Here is an 18,390-nt window from a genome sequence, read left to right as displayed (position 1 = left end):
ACCAAAGGTATTATTTAAGTCATTAATTAATGTGGGAACCACTAAGATGTTATAAATGGTTCAAAGGAGAATCCAAATAGCAGACTCATGTATAGACAGACCACCAGAAGTAGGGACATGAAATTGCTTAATAGATTTAGAACTGGCCTTAGGGGAAGGGAAATCAGTTGCACATCCGCCGGACAACACTCAGCTGCCTAACTGTGGACAAGAATAATTTGCGTTGCATCAATTACCTGAGCACAATTAAGTGTTCTGGAATTCCCGTTCTTCGAAATGTTATCCATAGTTTGTTATGATCCACGCAGTTGAATGCATTTGCATGGTCAGTAAAACACAGGTAAATATCGCTGTGGTATTCTCTGCTTTCAGCCAAGAGCCATCCGACATCAGCAGTCCTATCCCTCATTCCATGTCCCCTTCTGAATCTGCACTTGGGCCAGAAGCAGTCATTCAAACAGAACAAGGGGATACTGCATGGTTTAAAATCAGGAAAGGTGTGCCTCAAGGTTATGTCCTTTCACCATACTTATTCAGTCTGTATGCTGAGCAAATAGTCCCAGAAGCTGGACTATATGAAGAAGAATGGGACATCGGAATCGGAGGAAGACTCATTAACAACCTGTGATATGCAGATGACACAGCCTTGCTTGCTGAAAGTGAAGCGGACTGGAAGCACTTACTGATGAAGATCAAAGACCACAGCCTTCAGTATGGATTACACTTAAACATAAAGAAAACAAATATCCCCACATCATGATAAATGGAGAAAAGACTGAAGTTGTCAAAGGTTTCATTTTACTTGAATCTACAATCAGTGCCCACGGAAGCAGCAGTCAAGAAGCAAAACGACCCATTGCATTGGACAGATCTGGTGCAAAAGACCTCTTTAAAGTGTTGAAAAACAAAGACGTCACTTTGAGGCTTCAGGTGCGCCTGACCTGAGCCATGGTATTTTCAGTTGCCTTGTATGCGTGTGAAAACTGGACAAAGAATGAGGAAGACTGAAGAAGAATTGATGCCTTTGAATTATGGTGTTGGTGAAGAATATTGAATATACCACGGACTGCCAGAAGAACGAGCAAATCTGTCTTGAAAGAAGTACAGCCAGAGTGCTGCTTGGAAGTGAGAATGGCAAGGCTTCATCTCATGTACTTTGGACATGTTATCAGGAGGGACCAATGGCTGGAGAAGGACATCATCCTTGGTAAGGCAGAGGGGCAGTGAAAAAGAGGAAAACCCTCAACGAGATGGACTGACACAGTGGCTGCAACAATGGGCTCAAACATAGCAATGATTGTGAGGATGACGCAGGACCCGGCAGTGTTTTGTTCTGTTGTACACGGGGTCGCTATGAGTTGGAACTGACTCGATGGCACTTAACAACAACAACATCATTTATTTATAACTTATGGAGTTTCAAAATTTCTCAGACAATAAAGGGTGGGAAGGTGGAGATAACGTGGAAAGATGTGATAGACAGGACTCCTGGTAATCTTTTTGCTCATTTCAAGTAATTCAGAATTTTTCCCTGACCGGGCAGATTATTCTCTTTGACCCTTAATTTATTCGTCTGTAAAATGAAGAGAATGACACTTGAAAAGCTTCAAATATTAGAATGAATGTGCTTAAGAAGGCTAGTCCTGTGTAATAGGATGTCAATAAATGGTAGTTACTTCCTACTAATAAATTAGTTGTTGATTCCTGTCATTACCAGTTTCTTAGTTATTGTTTCTTTTTTCCTCACTTTTGTGGCTTTATGAAGGCTGATGCCACAACCTAAAGTCCTCTTTCCTCCCTGCCTCTCTTGCCAGTTCCTCTTCATCTTTTTGGGCTCACTTCCAGTGTGACTTTCCTTTATGAAGTATATTTCCAGCGCCTTGAGAGTGTGCACAGAGCCCTGTAGTTGGCTCCCCCAGTGTTTTACCTCAACTAGTTAGAGAGGTTTGTCATTCTGTAATTGCCAGATTACTTGTCTGGGTCTCTTCAAGGTAGTAATATACCTTGTATGTCTTATTTATCGTTGTTTTCTTGGGTCGTTCAAGTATTTGTCGAATAAAAAAATAAATGATTATTTTAGAAGCTGTTTCTAGGTAATTAAATTTAGTTTTTGTGCATTTTAAAATGTTGAAATAAAATCTTTGGAACTGTGAAAATAGGCAACCTTTTTTGTACTACTTCACACTTGGGTTATGTGTACAAGTGCACACACACCCACGCATAGCACACCTCCATCAAAATCATCAGGCTGCATTTGAGAAAGTCCGCATAACTAACACTGTCTTTTTCTATATTCTGTATTGTAAATACTGTCAGTCATGTTACAATTATTATTTAGCATCAGTTGCTTTAAAAACTGAACGCCACGTCTAGGATTTTTAAATACTGATTAAAATTCCAGCCCTCATTGATCACTCTTCGTGCCTAGTCTAATTTATTTCAGGACCTTTAATTGGTGTCGCCTGCCATGTTGATTGGGTTTGGAATCCCTGGTGGTGTGGTTAAGAACTATAGCTGCTAACCAAAAGGTCGGCAGTTCGAATCCACCAGGCGCTCCTTGGAAACTCTCTGGGGCAGTTCTACTCTGTCCTGTAGGGTTGCTATGAGTCTGAATCGACTTGAAGGCAACGGGTTTACCGTGTTGATTAAGTACACAGTTACAGGGCAAACCACCAGACCTAAATATACTATCCCGTAGAGATCTTTTAACCGGTGGTCTTGGTGTTTGCCTTTAGTTAGGTTACATATGGCTTTGTAAGCTAAAGATTCTGCCCCATTATCAAGGGAATGTAGAAGGAGTGGAGTGCCAGCCAAGTCTTTTCTTCCTAAGTAAACAAGCATTTTTCCTAAAAGCTAAGCTGTTCCTTATAGTCACTCATTATAGCTCTGATTTATACCTCATTGTAAAGGACCTTGAGTATCTCAGATATGTATGATGTTAAGTAGAATCAGTCTGTTCAATATTTTAAAAATCTAGTTTATTCAGTTCTCATAGGCTTTCTTCCCAGTCTGGTGATCATTGGATAAAAAAAAAAAAAAAAAAATGGAACAGATTGGAATAAACCATAATGCAGGACTGACATGTTTTACAAATCTTGCTAAGCAGAAATAGAGAACCAGAGTTAAACTTCCTTAGATTGAACAGCAGAGGTTGGAAAATAGATCGATATTGACACGATGATCTAATTTTATATCCTAAGTTGTTATTATAGGACATTTTTTAATGTGGCTGGTTTAAATATTCTTAATATCCTAATAAATGAAGTAGGTATAGCCAGATAATAGGAATAACGTATGCCTCTTTGGATAGAGGCACTTACGGTGGTGTCCTTTACACTAAAGCGGAGGAAGTCGTAGTTCATTCCCTTCATGGAAGTGTTGTAAACATATCTTGGATTTCAAGGCAATGAAAGTATATAACAAAAGAAAAACTCCAGATGGTGCCATTGGGGTTAATACTTTTCATTTTAATGCGTGGGATCTGGGCCTTGGGTTCTGAGATCGCATACAACTACAGGAAGATTGGGATGGATCTCAGTTAGAGATTGGACCTTGTGGGTGTAAACACAAAGCACTCTCTAAATGCCGTTACGTCGGTGATGACCACTGACATGGCAGGTGCGGTCAGGGAAGTGTGACAATGAACGCTGCTGTTTTAGTTCTTTCTGAACTCCCAGAGGAGGTTTGGACACGGCAGTGTTTGGCCCCTGTTGGTGTGCGAGTTTGTGACAGGCCACCTGGAAGGAGATCCTGAAAATGAAGTTGGTGGTCAGGCTGCAGTCTTGGCTTCCTTTTTTGAGAAAGATAAAGGAGGGCACTCAGCTGGACCGAAAGGTTGCTGGTTCCAACCCGTCAGCCTCTCTGCAGAAGAGAGATGTGGCCGTCTGCTTCCCTAGAGAGGACAGTGCTGGAGACCCTGTGGGCCGCCCTGCTCTGCCCGGTAGGGTCGCCATGATGGAGCTGACTTCATGGCAGACAACAAATATATGTACGTATGGGAATATTCTTCTTTAGCCTGACAAGCATCCTGTGTTATTTTTGTAAATTCTCTCAGATATTTTTTGGCTGAAAATGCCTCTGTTTCTCTGTATTCTTCAACAATTTTCAGTGGGTAAATAAGTTGACGGATATTTTACTTCAGCACTTTAAAGATGTCATCTTATTTTCTGCAGAATTTCATAGTTTTTGAGAAGTTGCCATCAGTCTCTTGTTCCTTCAAAAGTAATTTGTATTTTTTTTCTCTCTGTTCTGGCTTTTGTTAGTGTCTTTAGTATTTTTTCTGTGTGTTTGGTTTTCAGCAGTTTTGCCGCCATCTGCTTGTGTGTGTTTTTCTTTGTATTTAGCCTTCATTTTTATGTATTCTTTTTTGTTACACCCATCTAATCTGCTGTTCAGTATACCTGTTGAGTTATTGATTGTTTATATTATATTTTCTTCCCTATACATTTTTCAGTTCAAGTATGCCCTTTTATTTTTATGATTTCTGCTACTCCAGCAATTCTCAATTTCATTTTTATTTTCTTTAACTGTTGTTGTTAGGTGCTGTCAAATCAATTTCGACTAATAGCAACCCCATGGGACAGAGTGAAACTGTCCCTGGGTCTTTCTAGGCTATAAGTTTTATGGGAGCAGATCACCAGGTCTTTTTCCTGCCGAGCCGCAGGGTGGGTTAGAACTGTCGGCCTTTTAATTAGCAGCTGAGTGCTTAACCATTGTGCCATCAGGGTGCCTTTTAATTTACCAGGCTTGGTTATTTTATGGTCTATAATGTTATTGTGTATTCTTTCCACAGTCTGTTTCTGTTGCAATCCAGAATCACATTAACCTCATTTCAGCAGTTGAATCTTTGATGCCATCAAACAAACAAACAAAACTTAAAAAAAATTTTCCTAACCCTTTTAGTTATCCTTAGAGAAAGGGCTGACATCCAAATTACCTGGTCCATTGTTACTACAAGTGGAGTTCCATCCTGTTTCATTCATTCCTCTTTACCTCAGTGTCAAGAGGTAGAGTTATTGTCCTTGTTTTCCACTCTCCCTTCCAACCATCGCTCTTCAACCCTCTGTCAAATAAAGTAAATTAAAACATATTCCACCAAGGCTTATGCCATTCATCATAAAACCTTCTTTCCTTTTCTTTTTCTGCCAATTTATTTCCCAGACAACGAATGCTCTGTTTTCGCTGAAGACTCTCATCTGGCTCACCGTCTTCCTGTCCTTGAACCCACTGTGCGAGTCTTGAGTTGGTCACCTTTGTTCACTGAACTTAAGTTACAAACATACAGCTGCAGGTTGCATATCTCTAGAACCTTAAATCCGGCAGTTCTGTTCTCTTGAACCCTTTAAGGATTTCCCACATCCATGAAACAGTTAAGCTATAAAAAAATTTTCCATGGGGTTCTGCTTTTGATGAAGTCCAAGAAGCTGCTTTCAGACTAACGATCCCATGAATAAGAACTCTGAAATTAGAATGCATGCAATTTCACATGGCCCTTTGGAGGTATAACTAGACCAAAAATAGCCAAATCCACTGCTGTTGAGTTGATTCCGTCTCATGGTGACCCTATAGGTATATAGAAGATATAATGACCACATTTTTTCAACCTAGAATTAGAACACATGATGAGAGAAACTTGCATGTACCTACAGGGTTGCTAGAATGTTAGTAATCTAATTTTTTTTTTGTACTTTACCCCCCCCCCAAAAAAAAAATCCACTATGTGCTACGATGGTAGATATAATGGAAACAACTATTAGCTTGGTGGGCCTGGCTCTGGTCCTGGGTCTTCCACTAACTTGCTTTTGACTTTGGTCAGGTGATTAACATGTCTGGGTTTTATATCCTTTATGTATAAATTTTTTTTTTTATGTATAAAATGAGGGGATGGAATAAACAGTCTGCAAAACCCCTTCTTTGTGTTGGAAAAGTAGCTCCTCAGTGAATGAAGTGGGAAGAGAAGTATATTTTGAGGTTTAAAGGAGAGGTGAGGTCTTAGGCTAACCCTTGAACTATAGTGATTGGGTTCCTTATATCATAATTTTGATTTGGGGTCTCTTCGTTTTTCAGATGCAAGAACATGGGTGATTTAACTTTTTTTAGGTGTTAGCTGATGCCCCCTCTTCCTCCTGTCCTTCATTCAGCACATATTAAGTACCTGCTATGCCAGGTATTCAACTGGGTCCTGGAGATTCCCTGGTAACTGATAACAGTATGGTTCCTAACTTTATGGAACTTACGGTGCAGTGGAGAGGAGGAGGATAGGTAATCATGAATCACATAAATAAGTGTAAAATTTCGGTAGTGATAAATGCTGAGAAGAAGACCTGCACAGTGCTTTAAACCACATACCGGGGGAACTGAATCAGTTAGAGCCATCGGGGAAGACTCTCTTGAGGAAATAGCAGTTGAACTGAATTTAGAGGGATAACCAGGAGTTTACAAGGGAAAGCCCAGGGAGAAGAACATTACAGGTAGAGGAGATATCGTAGGTAAAGACCCTGAGATGGAAGGGAGCTTCATATGAACAAGGAACTGAAGGAAAGTCAGAATGGCCAGGTTGGAGGGGTGGGGAAACACGGTATGAGATGGGACCAGAGAATCAGATAGGGGTTAGACCATACAGGACCTTGTAAACCTGGTTAAAGATTTTGGTCTCTTGTCCAGAGAAGCAGATAGGGGCGAGACCACACAGGACCTTGTAAACTTGGTTAAAGATTTCGGTCTCTTGTCCAGAGAAACAGATAGAGGCGAGACCACACAGCACCTTGTAAACCTGGTTAAGCATTTTGGTCTCTATCTTGAGAGGAACAGGATGCCTTTGAAGTGTTTTAATCTGATGGTTGACATGATCAGATTAGTGTTTTGAAAAGCTCACTCCAGCTGCAGCGTGGAAAACAGACTGGAAAGGGATAAAGGTGGATGCAGGGAAGTTCGATAAGTACGCCAGGAGTCCAGGGGAGCTGTAATAGCGGCTAACTGGGAATTTGCACTGGAGATGGACACAAGTTGATAAGTTTGAGGCATTTGTGTATTCAATGATGCATTTGATTTGGTAAATGAGACGAAGATGTAAAGTATGATGCTATTCACTGAGCAAGGTAGATGGGTAGAGGTCGTGGTGCGAGGGAGAAGATCATGTTTGCTTTGGACATACTGAGTCTGAGGAGCCTTGGATATGTTCAGGAGGAGAGAGAAAGTAGGTAGGAGGATATGTGAGTTCAGAACGCAGGAGAGTTCTGGCCTGGAGTCTTTGGGTTTCAATTTTCACCATAGGCTCTTTAGAAATTTTGCTTGGAATTTGATAACTATAGTGAACTATGAAGGGGAGGCTGTAGTGACCAAGGAGCCCTGGTGGCGCAGCGGTTAAAAGCACTTGGCTGCTAACCGAAAGTTCAGCCTTTTAAACCCACCAGCTGCTCCATCGGAGAAAGACGTGGCAGTCTGCTTCTGTAAAGATTTACAGCCTTAGAAACCCTACGGGCAGTTCTGCTGTGTCCTACGAGGGTCGCTATGAGTCAGGATCGACTCAACGGCAGTGGGTTTGGTTTTGGTGGGTAGTGACTGAAGTAGTATTTCCCATGTGGCAAGATTAAATCACACTGGTGGATCTGACCCATGGGCCACAGCAAGATAAATGCATTGTGCTGTGGATTACTTTGGAAGCTGTGAAATACGTCTGGCACTATTGTAGTTACAAGAGATTGCAGAGATGAATAAGACACGGTCTTTGATCTCAAGAAACTTCCGTCTAGTTTGGGAGTCAGGCACATTAATAGATGATAACCATGTAGTGTGAATGCTAAGACAGGGAAATGCTTGTGGAACTAGGTGAGCATATTGGAGGGGCACTTAGCCCCAAATGGGCCAGTCAGGGAAGACTTCCTGGCACCTAAGCCACGTGGAAAAACATGGAAGAAGCACAGGTGAGAAGTCCAGGAGATCATAGAGCGTTTGGGAAACGGTTCTTTTTTTGACAAAATCACCATTTATTTAGGAGATAGAAAACGCAGAATATGCCTTCAGGAAACAATGGGATTTATCTATGACATGAGGAAATTGTGTGGAGACACTAGATGAAGCTTCAGCGAGTTGTGTGTTGGCTAGGAGGGAGTGTGTAAACCAACGGGATTTATCCATGATGTGAGGAAGAGAAGTGAATGGGGAAGTTATGTGTATCACAGTAGTTCAGAGCTCGTCCACTAGAGCCTTGTAGACCTGATTTTGAATCTAACTGGCTCTTCCATTCACTAGCTGTGTGTGATCTTAGACAAGCCACTTAATCTCGCTAGGCCTTGGATTAAAGTGGCGATAATAAAAAGTACCCATTATAGGATTCCGTGAGGATGAGAGGAGGTAAGGCATAAGGAAGATTTTGAATCTAGGGTACACCCACAGGGGCAGATCATAGATGGGAAGTCATATGATCATTTGAAGTGAGTGGAGGTGCAGAGTTGGTAGGGAATGAGGTGATGCCTAAGCCAGAGTGGAGAACATGAAACGCTTACATAGTCACTTTAATAATCAGCCAGTGTTTGACTTGCACATATCTTGAGTTCTTCGGGCCTCAGTCTATCCATCCTCTACTAGGAGCTTAGGCTAAATGACCTTCAAGGTCCTTCAGGGTCCTTCCAGCAATGTTCTTCTGGTGCCGTGCCGTGCATCATCATCATCCGTCAAACTCTTAAGACTACATCCTCTGTGATGTAACTGTTAGAATAAAACTACCCTTCTTTCAGATGCTAATAATTTCTTGATTTAGATTAGTTCTATGCCAACACCAGGATTTTGCCTCTATTATACATTTTTAACTCAATTTTTATACAACTGCTTCCTTCAGTAATTTTTTGTTGTTTGACTATAAAGGATACTTTTTTTTTTTTTTAATGGCCACCTTGTATTTTAAAAAGGCCATTGTTTGCTTTGACCCTTTTCATCTGCCCATGAGGAATTCAAGCCGAATGATAGGGAGCTGTGAAAATCCAGTTAACGTGAGCTGTAATCTTTTTACTGGCTTTAAGTAGTTAGAGTACCATGCAGACACCCTGCAGATAACTGAATCACAACATACAGTAATCGCCTAAACATGGAGTCTGCCTCCACTGCTATGGACCTATGGTAGAGACCACTAATAACCATTTACTTTTCAGAAAGGATCTTTGGTCATGATCTCAAATGAAATCAGGGTTAAATATTAAAAGCTACATTTAAAAAAAAAAAAAAATTTTTTTTTTTTTTATTTCACAGGTAGGCAACCCAGTGTTTGTGAAAAGCATTGATTTCTGCAAATTTGATATTATCCAGTATTTATAATACCCTCTGACTGTCACAGAGTCAGGAAAATGTCTTCATAGAAAGGGACTATTTCTAATCCTTTAATCTTGCAGTCTTCTTCGGCTACTGCTAAACAAGGAACTTTTAAGGTAGTCAGGCTTTTGAACAATAATAAAAGACAAGGAGAAAGTATGCTGTTCTCCACACACCCCCCCCTTTTTCTTATAAAAGCAACTGGTTCCATTAATTCAGTTTATTGAATTTAGGTAGCAAAATATTCCCTAAGAACTTTGTCAAACGATGGTCTATTTTTCTAGGTTTGCAGGCTGCCCCCCCCTTTTTTTCCCTGAATTAAAAGATGGCTCATCCATTAGCTTCTGCATTAGAGTGATGAGAAACACGGTGTGCGGCGTGCCGACGCCGTCTCCTGATTTCATTAGCTTTCCATTTTCTAATACCACTGTTGATAATATCCCGGCGAAGTTTATAAAATAAAATCAGCTATTTGTTGAAACCGGTATTCCAGTGTTGCTCGTATGGTTCATGCTACATCGGGAGGTTGTAAGTCATTAGGAATCTTTTCACTTCACTGTCCTGTTCTGAGCAGCAAACCTGAACTCCTTTGTTTTGAAAGATTCACAAGGTCTGTTCCATAAAGTAGGTGCCTTTCCCCATCCTTTTCGCTTTGCCACAGGCACTTTTGCAGAGTGCAACGTGCTAGTTCTGCAAAATAGGGAAGCCTACTTTTCATCAGAAATACGGATTGTGGGGACTGTGGTTGCCAGTCCACATTCTGTGTGTACTTTTTTTCTCTTTGAACTTTTTATTATGTAAGTATTCAAATGTCCAGCAAATTAGAGATTAGTATAATGAACCCAATTCATCTGACTTTCATTTCTAACAATTTTCAGCATATGACCTATCTAATATGCTTATGTATAAGTATTTGTCAGAAACATATTTTTAGTTATATTCTAATGTTTCCATGAAAATTGTAAAAACATTGCTATTTTAGTGACTGATAAGTTTGGGTAAGCATTTAGATGAATATTAAATAATACCGGGGATGCCATTCTAAACTTGACATTTCTAAGAGCCGTTACAGTATTTTCATTTCATACAAAGTACAGTGAACATTGTGTAACACGTTCTGATGAGCACATATTCCTGGGGAATATCCAGCCGTTTGCCAATAATGATAACATTACTTACCACTCATGTGGCCTCTGTTTTCTTACTTCCAACCATCTTTGCCTCTATCCTTCTACAGTCACATCTTAAAAACTTTAAAAGCTTGTCATCATTACCAGCTGTGTTCTCCCCATCGAATCCCGCTGGTGTATATCCCGTTCTCTGTCCACCATCTCTGGCCTCCACATTGATTTTTCTAGCACACCCTGTAAGACATGTTGGACCTTACTGAGACCATCAAGCCCACCACCTTTCATTCCCCATCACTTTCTTCCTGTCTTTACTTCTTTCTTGGCTGAGTTGTTAGTTTTATTCTCCTGTGACAATGGAAGAGGTATGCTTGTTGCTCTCACTTGGGCTCTGAATCTTGTTACCTCTTGCCTTTCTAAGGAATTAGCTCTTCTATTTTTGGCCCAGTATCTGTTTCTCCCTCTACTGGATAATTCTTACCAGAATATAGACGTTTTACAAAACAAAACAAAACGTCCTGAATCATGTCTTGACATCTGTGAAATGCCTTCCTCTTTAGGTCTGCTACCATACCCTCTTAACGGCCACTGTTTTGGTGCCTCCTTCTCCACGTGTTGAAGCTTTCCAAGGCGTGGCAGCTGGGTACACTTGTTTTTCAGCCTCTACACTCTTTTGCCTTTTCTGTAAAGGGCCAGATAGTAAATATTTTAGGCTTTGAGGGGGTAAGAGACAAAATTGGAGTATTATATAGATACTTCTATAGCAAGAGAGGAGCTCTGGTGGCACTGTGGTTAAGAGCTACGGCTGCTAACCAAAAGGTTGGCTGTTTGAATCCACCAGCCGCTCCTTGGAAGACCAATGGGGCAGTTGTACTCTGTCCTTGAGGGTTGCTATGAGTTGATGGCAGTGAGTTTTTATAGCGAGAGAAAAAATAATGTTTTTAGACACTTTTTAGTGGATAAAATTAAAAACATAACAGCAGTAATTATTTCTCTTTATATCTTCTGTTTGTCTTCACTGATGCCACCTTAATACAAGGCAGGGCATATTCCATCTGAGCTGTAGCCTAGCTTCCCACCTGGTCTTCTTGCTGTAACTTTCACCCTCCCTGTAGTCTGTTATCTACATAGCAACCAGAGGGCTCTCTTAAAAAGATAAACCATGTTTTATCATCCCTCTGCCTGAAGCCGGTCAGTGGTTTCTTATTGAATTCTTTACCTTGGACATCAGGGTCCCGTAGGGCCATGCACTTCAGCGTATCTCCCCCACGCCTTGTGCTGTGGCTACACGGGCTGGTCCCACTTCTGCCTCTGGAGCATATACCAAGCTCTTTCCACCCTCTGCAACCTTGCAGTTGCTGTTGCCTCTGTCCAGAATGTCCCGCCAAGACTTTTGTATGACTGTCTCATTCTTATTATTTAGGTCTTAGTTCAAGTGTAGTTTTTTTTAAAGAGGCCTTTCCTGAGCATACTTTGTAAATTAGCTGCCCCCCCCGCCCCCCTGCTGCCCCGTTCCTCTGTACCATCTCTTCATATCCTTCAGAAGACCTACTGCGATGTGAATTAACTTGTCGGTACTCCCTCCAGAATATAAGCTTCCTGAGGATAGGGTCCTTGCTGCCAGCTGTATCCCCAGAGCCTACAGCAGTGCTGGACAGACAAAAGGCGTTGAAGTAATATTTGTGCATAAATGAATAAACTACTATGTTACTTGAATTTCAATCTCAGATTTTCAGGGGCTTGTCTAAATATTTCCTTTTTTAAAATAAAGCTTTTATGTTTTAAAATTATTGTAATAGGAGTATGCCCTTTGTAAAAATTTTAAAAAATGAATGCATTAAGTAAAAGTTCACCCACTCATCTTCACCCTCCTTCCATTCTGCTCCCCAGAATCAGCCACAGTGAACACTTGTATACACAATTTTGTGCTTCTAGATTTTCATCGATTTACCACGATGTACAGTGTGTTTTTTTACAGTGTATTTGTAAGAGGGCTTATGCCGCACAGACTTCTATAACTTGATTTTCATATTAATGAGCACCGAGGCCTGACATTCTCAATTTTGAAATTGCGTATTTTTTTAAGAGTAGGTGGTTAAGACGATATTCCAATATTAAAGCTTTTTTCATTCCCCTTGAATAAACATGGCAGGTGGAAGGAAAGCACCCAGGCTACCGTAGTGATTCAGGTAGGGCACGAAGCAAGGACTCAGAAGCGGAGGCTGTTTTCTTTAAATTTTCAGAGGTGTAACTCCAGCTGATTTTAAAATTTGGAAGGTGTTTTCCCCAGAAGGTACCGGTTGTGGTAAGTGAGTGGTGACTCTTCAGTGGCGAAGGACCTGGTCTTGTCTATAAACCTGTAGCTGGCGCTTTTCATACCGCCGTTGTTATAACCCAGCTGGGAGAGCGTGCGGTCCACAGGATGGCAGAGGACCAGGCAGTTTAATTTGGGAGAAGAAGAGCCCGAAAGCTAACTTGGTTTCTAAAGCTGAAAAACAATAAAAGCCATATTTTCTGTATTAAAAAGAAGTTATGAACTACCCTTTCTGGCTTATTAAATGTCTTTAAAGACTGAGATAATACAAATAGAGAAACTGTTCTTATGTCTTTATTCAGATAATTTACCTATTACATAATTTCCCCTTTTCCTTGACTTCCGGGAGGAGAATGTAGAATCCCCCAGCATGGTGGATTTGCATCTCTCTCAAATTATGCTTTTAAACTACCAACGCCTTCTTATTCCGTCCCTTTACAAAACTAGTCTTTTTTTTCCTTCTTGGTAATGATGCTTCCAGTGCCTCAGAACAGAAGGTAATTTTACTAATTGCTGTGGTAGATACAGAGCAACAGAGACCTAACCAGCTCATTCTCTTTGCAAATGAATGAAGTAAGGATCCCAGAGGTTAAGTGATACATTTTCCTGAATTAGACAGCAAGGTGAAATTTTAGTATTTTAAGAGTTACCTAGTTGTGTAAATACAACTGTTCTCTTATTTAAGGTGAGTATTTATTTTATACTTAGGCGTTTTGTATCTCTCCATAGTGACTGACCCAAGTATGCATTCAATGAATATTATGAACCAATAAATAAATATTAGCACTGTAATATCTAAGATTTCTGTTCCTCACCCCCCTCCCGATTCTCCTTTGCTTGGGGGTGCAATTGCCTCTGTTGAGAATTAAGAGACTTGGGTTCTAGTCCAAACTCAGTTACTGAGTACAAACTCATGTTCGAAGCAAAGGTCTCCTTGTCTTTCCCCCTTTCCTTTTGAGAAATACAGAAGAGACGCTAACAGATGAGTGGCTTTCACACTTATCTTCCCCTTCCTCTCTTTCTCCTCCTATTTTTTTTCTCTCCCTTTCTCCTTACCTCCCTGCCCTGGTCTCTTCTTCCATCCCCATCTTTGCTTTTTTATCCATTATGCAAAATGGATAAAAGCAGAGCCTTGCTTGGAGCAGTGGATGGACTGAACTCCCTTCACTGTCCTGCCACACATGCAAAGGTAGTCTGAAAACCGCTAGTGTAGATGATTATGTCATGTGATTCAATAAATTGAAAGGCTCTCTGGAAAGCACTGGAAAGAAATGTGAACTAGCTTTTGAGGCCAGAGGTGAGGGACTTTTTTTTCTGTAAAGGTCCAGATAGTAAATATGTCCAGCTTTCTGGGCATATGGTCTCTTCACAGCGACTCAGCTCTATCATGCAAAAGGAGGCATAAACGATACATAAACAGTAGGTATAGGACCCTGGTGGCGCAGTGGTTAAGAGCTCAGCTGCTAACCAAGAGGTTGGCAGTTCAAATCTACCACCCGCTCCCTGGAAACCATATGGGGCAGTTCTACTGTGTCCCATAGGGCCGTTGTGAGTCGGAATCAACTCAACGGCAACAGGTTTTTTATGTTGCTATAAATTTTATTTATAAAAACAGGTGGTGGGTCAATATGACTTAAGAACTAGAATTTGCCCACCCTGGTCTACACTAAAAAAAAAAAAAAAAAGCAACTTGTTGCCATCGAGTTGATTCTGACTCATAGCGACCCTATAGGACAGAGTAGACCTGCCTCATAGGGTTTACAAGGAGCGGCTGGTGGATTCGAACTGCTGATCTTTTGGTTAGCAGCCTCAGCTCTTAACCAGTGGACCACCAGGGCACCACATACTGTTCTATATTATGTTATATACCATTGTACTTCTATATTATGTCATCATTTTGATACTTTGCATTGTGTATATGCATACTAACCCATTTTATTATACCTGTGTCTTTGCACATTTAGGTTGCTTTTATACATAATTGAAATTATGAATATTTTTATACTTAAATCTTTGTGTATATTTCTTACATTTCCATAGGGTAAATTCTCAAAAGTTACACTTAGTGGGTCAAAGAGTATGGACTTTTTTGAGGTTAACGCACATTTGTGTCTCAGGACACCCCCCCCCCGCCCACCACCACTAACACTGAATAACTGCCCATTTTTAATGTGGTACAAAATATGATTCTAGCCAAAGATTTATTTGTTGAATCAACAAAATAATTCAAATTATAAAAGATACATATATATTCTTATTTCAGTAGATGACCGAAGATTTGTTTGTTATAACTTCAAAACCTGTTGCTGCTGAGTCGATTCCACCTCACGGTCACCCTATAGGACCGAGTAGAACGGCCCCATGGGGTTTCCAAGGAGTGGCTGGTGGATTTGAACTGCCGAACTTTTGGTTAGCAGCCAAGCTCTTAACCACTGCACCACCAGGGCTCCTTATTTATCATATGTGAACATAATAGGGAAAGTCGATGATATTCATTGCTTATTACCCCCCCCCCAATAAAAAGGATGGGTGCTGAAAGACCTGTGGAAAGAATGACTGAACACCTAGGAAGCAAGTAATCTAGTGCCTCAGTGAAAAAATTTTAGGCTTTCTTGTTCTTACATCGTAACATGATAGACATTTGTTGATTGATCAGTGATCCCAGGAGGCTAGTATCACTTTTAGGACTTTATTTATATGAGGTAGAAAACCATTAATAACTATATACCTTGGTTCTGGATGGCCTTTAGTTTGTACGTTTTGAAGTTCATGGGGGAAACTCTTTTTACCTCGTGTGTATGCGATGACTTTTTCCATTAAGGTATCTCAGTCCTGATACTGTTGTTGATAAAATTTCTGAAACACATTGTTATTTGAATTAGCATCACCTTAGGAAGGCCTGGTGGCAGAGTGGTTAAGTGGTATGGCTGCTAACCAAAGGGTCAGCAGTTGGAATCCACCAGGCACTCCTTGGAAACCATGGGGCAGTTCTACTCTGTCCTGTAGGGTCGCTATGAGTCAGAATCGACTTGACCGCAACGGGTTTGGTTTTTGTTTTAGGAAGGTAGGTGCATACATTTCTATATGATTTTATATGTACACACGGTGTGTGTACATGATGAGTGTACACATGGGTGTGTGCAAGACGCATGTGTGCATGGGTGTGTGCAAGACGTGTGCGTGATGGGTGTATGCATGATGCGTGTGTGCATGATGGGTGTATGCATGATCCATGTGTGCACGGTGGGTGTGTGCATGTGTGTGTGCACGACACGTGTGCATGATGGATGTGTACATGATGGGTGTGTGCACGACGTGTGTGCACGGCGGGTGTGCGCGTGATGGGTGTGTGCACGATGCGTGTGTGCGTGATGGGTGTGTGCATGACACGTGTATGCGTGATGCGTGTGTCCAGGAGAGATGTGTGCGTGGTGCCTGTGTATATGATGCACATATACGTTTTCAGGGCAGCTTTTCATTGTTAAGTCTAGTTTTCTTTAGTGCTGTCAGATTTGAAGGAGGTGAGCTCCTAGTTGAAATGGAAGGTACTTTGTGGGAATTAATATGCTCAATCAAAAAATTTTTAAAGTTCTCTACTTCATAGATTTTAAACTTATAGAGAAGTTGCAAGAAGAGTAATAAAAGAATGGTCATATCCCATTCACCCAGATTCACCAGTTGTGTACGTTTTACTGCATTTGCTTGAACGAATTGTCTGTCTTCCTCTTTCTTAGCACACATGTGCACGTGCACACACACACGCACACATTTTTTTCTGAACCGTGGGAGCAGGTTGCAGGCATTTGTCTCTTTACCCTTAAATACTTTCACAAGAAATTTTTTTCACAATAATAGCCACAGTACAGTTATCAAAATTAGGAAGTTTAGCATAGATATAGTATTAATATCTAATCAGCAATCCATAGTCCATTTTAGGTTTTGTCGAGTGCCCCAGTTATGCCATATAACTTCATATTTACATGTGGGTCTCTCGCTCCCATCCAGGATCCAGTCCAGCATCACCTGTTGTAGTTGGTTGTCATGTCTCTCTGGCCTCCTTTAATGTGGGTGGTTTCTCAGCTTTTCTTTGTCTTTCATGACTTTTACGGTTTTTACGGTAGAGGCCGGTTGTTCTGTAGAATGTCCCTCAGTTTGGACTTGTCTAGTGTTGCCTCCTGATTAGACTCAGGTTGTATATTTCTGTCAGGAACACCAGAGACATGGGTCCGTGTCCTTCTCTGTGCCTCATGTCAGGAACCACAAGATGTCCATTTGTCCTGTTATTGGTGTTGTTGATGTCGATCATTTGGTTAAGGTCCAATCAAGATCTGACTTGATGACATAAATAAAGAGAACGTTTACAGTAGTGAGATTTCTAAGGCCCATATCCTTGTCTGACTACATTACTCATGATATGTTTTCCATATTTATTTCCCCTTTCCACTTTAAAGGTTTTTTTTTAAAATTTAATATTGGTGAAGAAACAAAGTGAATAAATGAAATAAAGCAGATTTATATCATTCTCTTATATCAGCTTTACTGGGTTTTATTTCTACTTCCTTTCTTTTAAATTCTTCATAGTTTGTGTACAGATGATACTATATTTTGTAACTTATCTAAAGAGTTATTACGTTACAGAATTTTAATGTTTTTACTTAGTTCTTTTAAGAATTTTAACAGTCAGTTTTTTTCTTTTTCCCAACCAATGCTGAACCCTGTTCATAAATTACCCCTGTTGTTTCTAACCTACTACCCACTCAGTCTGGAAAACTTCATTATTTGTATACTTCTCATAGGTTAGACTTAAGTTATGAAACATAAACACAAATGCATCACATTACATTAATGTATGGTTTCAAGAAGAATTTTATGTCAAAGTGAGAGGGACTGTCACCAGGCCTTTGCCCTGCCTCAAAGAGACCATTCCCGAAAGACTAGAGTGTATCTTGTCAGTACCCTCGACATAACAGAACCCTAACGTCCTGTAGGAACCTGTTCTAGCGTTTGACAGGTACACTCTGGAAATGTTTTCTTGTAATTGTCTTAAATTTGCCACCCTGTCCTCTCTGTCTGCAGTAGAGCTGAAGAACAACTAGGCAGTAAATTTTGAAGCCATTTTTGTACAAACACTAGGAAGACCAGCATCCTTGCCTGAATAAATTACTTGCTTTCAAAGATGTCATTTTCTAGTTCTCTAGTCGCCTGCGTGACTTGAGCATGGCCATCATGTCACTCTTCAGTGAGGAATCCAGAATTGAACGAGATCCATGAGACTTTTATTTGAGGGCTTCAACTTTTATGCTTTTAAAATCGTTGTTTGCCACATGGCCTTTAATCAAAGGGAAAAAGCCAACAACGCATTATTTCTTTTTTAGTGGGAGTGTTACTGAGATATGCTGACAGTGTTGGAGTTTTGTAGAGAATTGTACTTCACAAAAATTTTTGAAAATCAGTAGATGTTTTCATGACATAATTTTAACTACACCATTTTCTAAATTATTCAAAGAACTATTAATCTATTGTGCTTTTAATACAGAGTTGCCAGTAATTCTTCAAGCGTATATAAAATTCTGAGAAGAACAAAGAAAATTGAAAAGTAGTTAAACAGCACAAAAAATGAGGACTGATGAAAATAAGACAGCAAGA

The 18,390-nt window shown here is 40.4% G+C and overlaps 1 protein-coding gene across 1 annotated transcript in view; it reads left to right on the top strand.

Annotated features, from left to right (window-relative positions):
- The window catches only part of RSRC1 (arginine and serine rich coiled-coil 1), a 382,940-nt gene that overhangs the window by 107,968 nt on the left and 256,582 nt on the right, over nucleotides 1-18,390 (top strand). The gene's annotated exons all lie outside the window — the stretch shown is intronic.

The sequence above is a fragment of the Elephas maximus genome, chromosome 23, assembly GCF_024166365.1.
Source record: "Elephas maximus indicus isolate mEleMax1 chromosome 23, mEleMax1 primary haplotype, whole genome shotgun sequence".
In the NCBI taxonomy this organism is placed as follows: Eukaryota; Metazoa; Chordata; class Mammalia; order Proboscidea; family Elephantidae; genus Elephas; species Elephas maximus.
The sequence above is the reverse complement of the archived record's forward strand: the minus strand, read 5'-3'. Positions and strand labels throughout refer to the sequence as shown.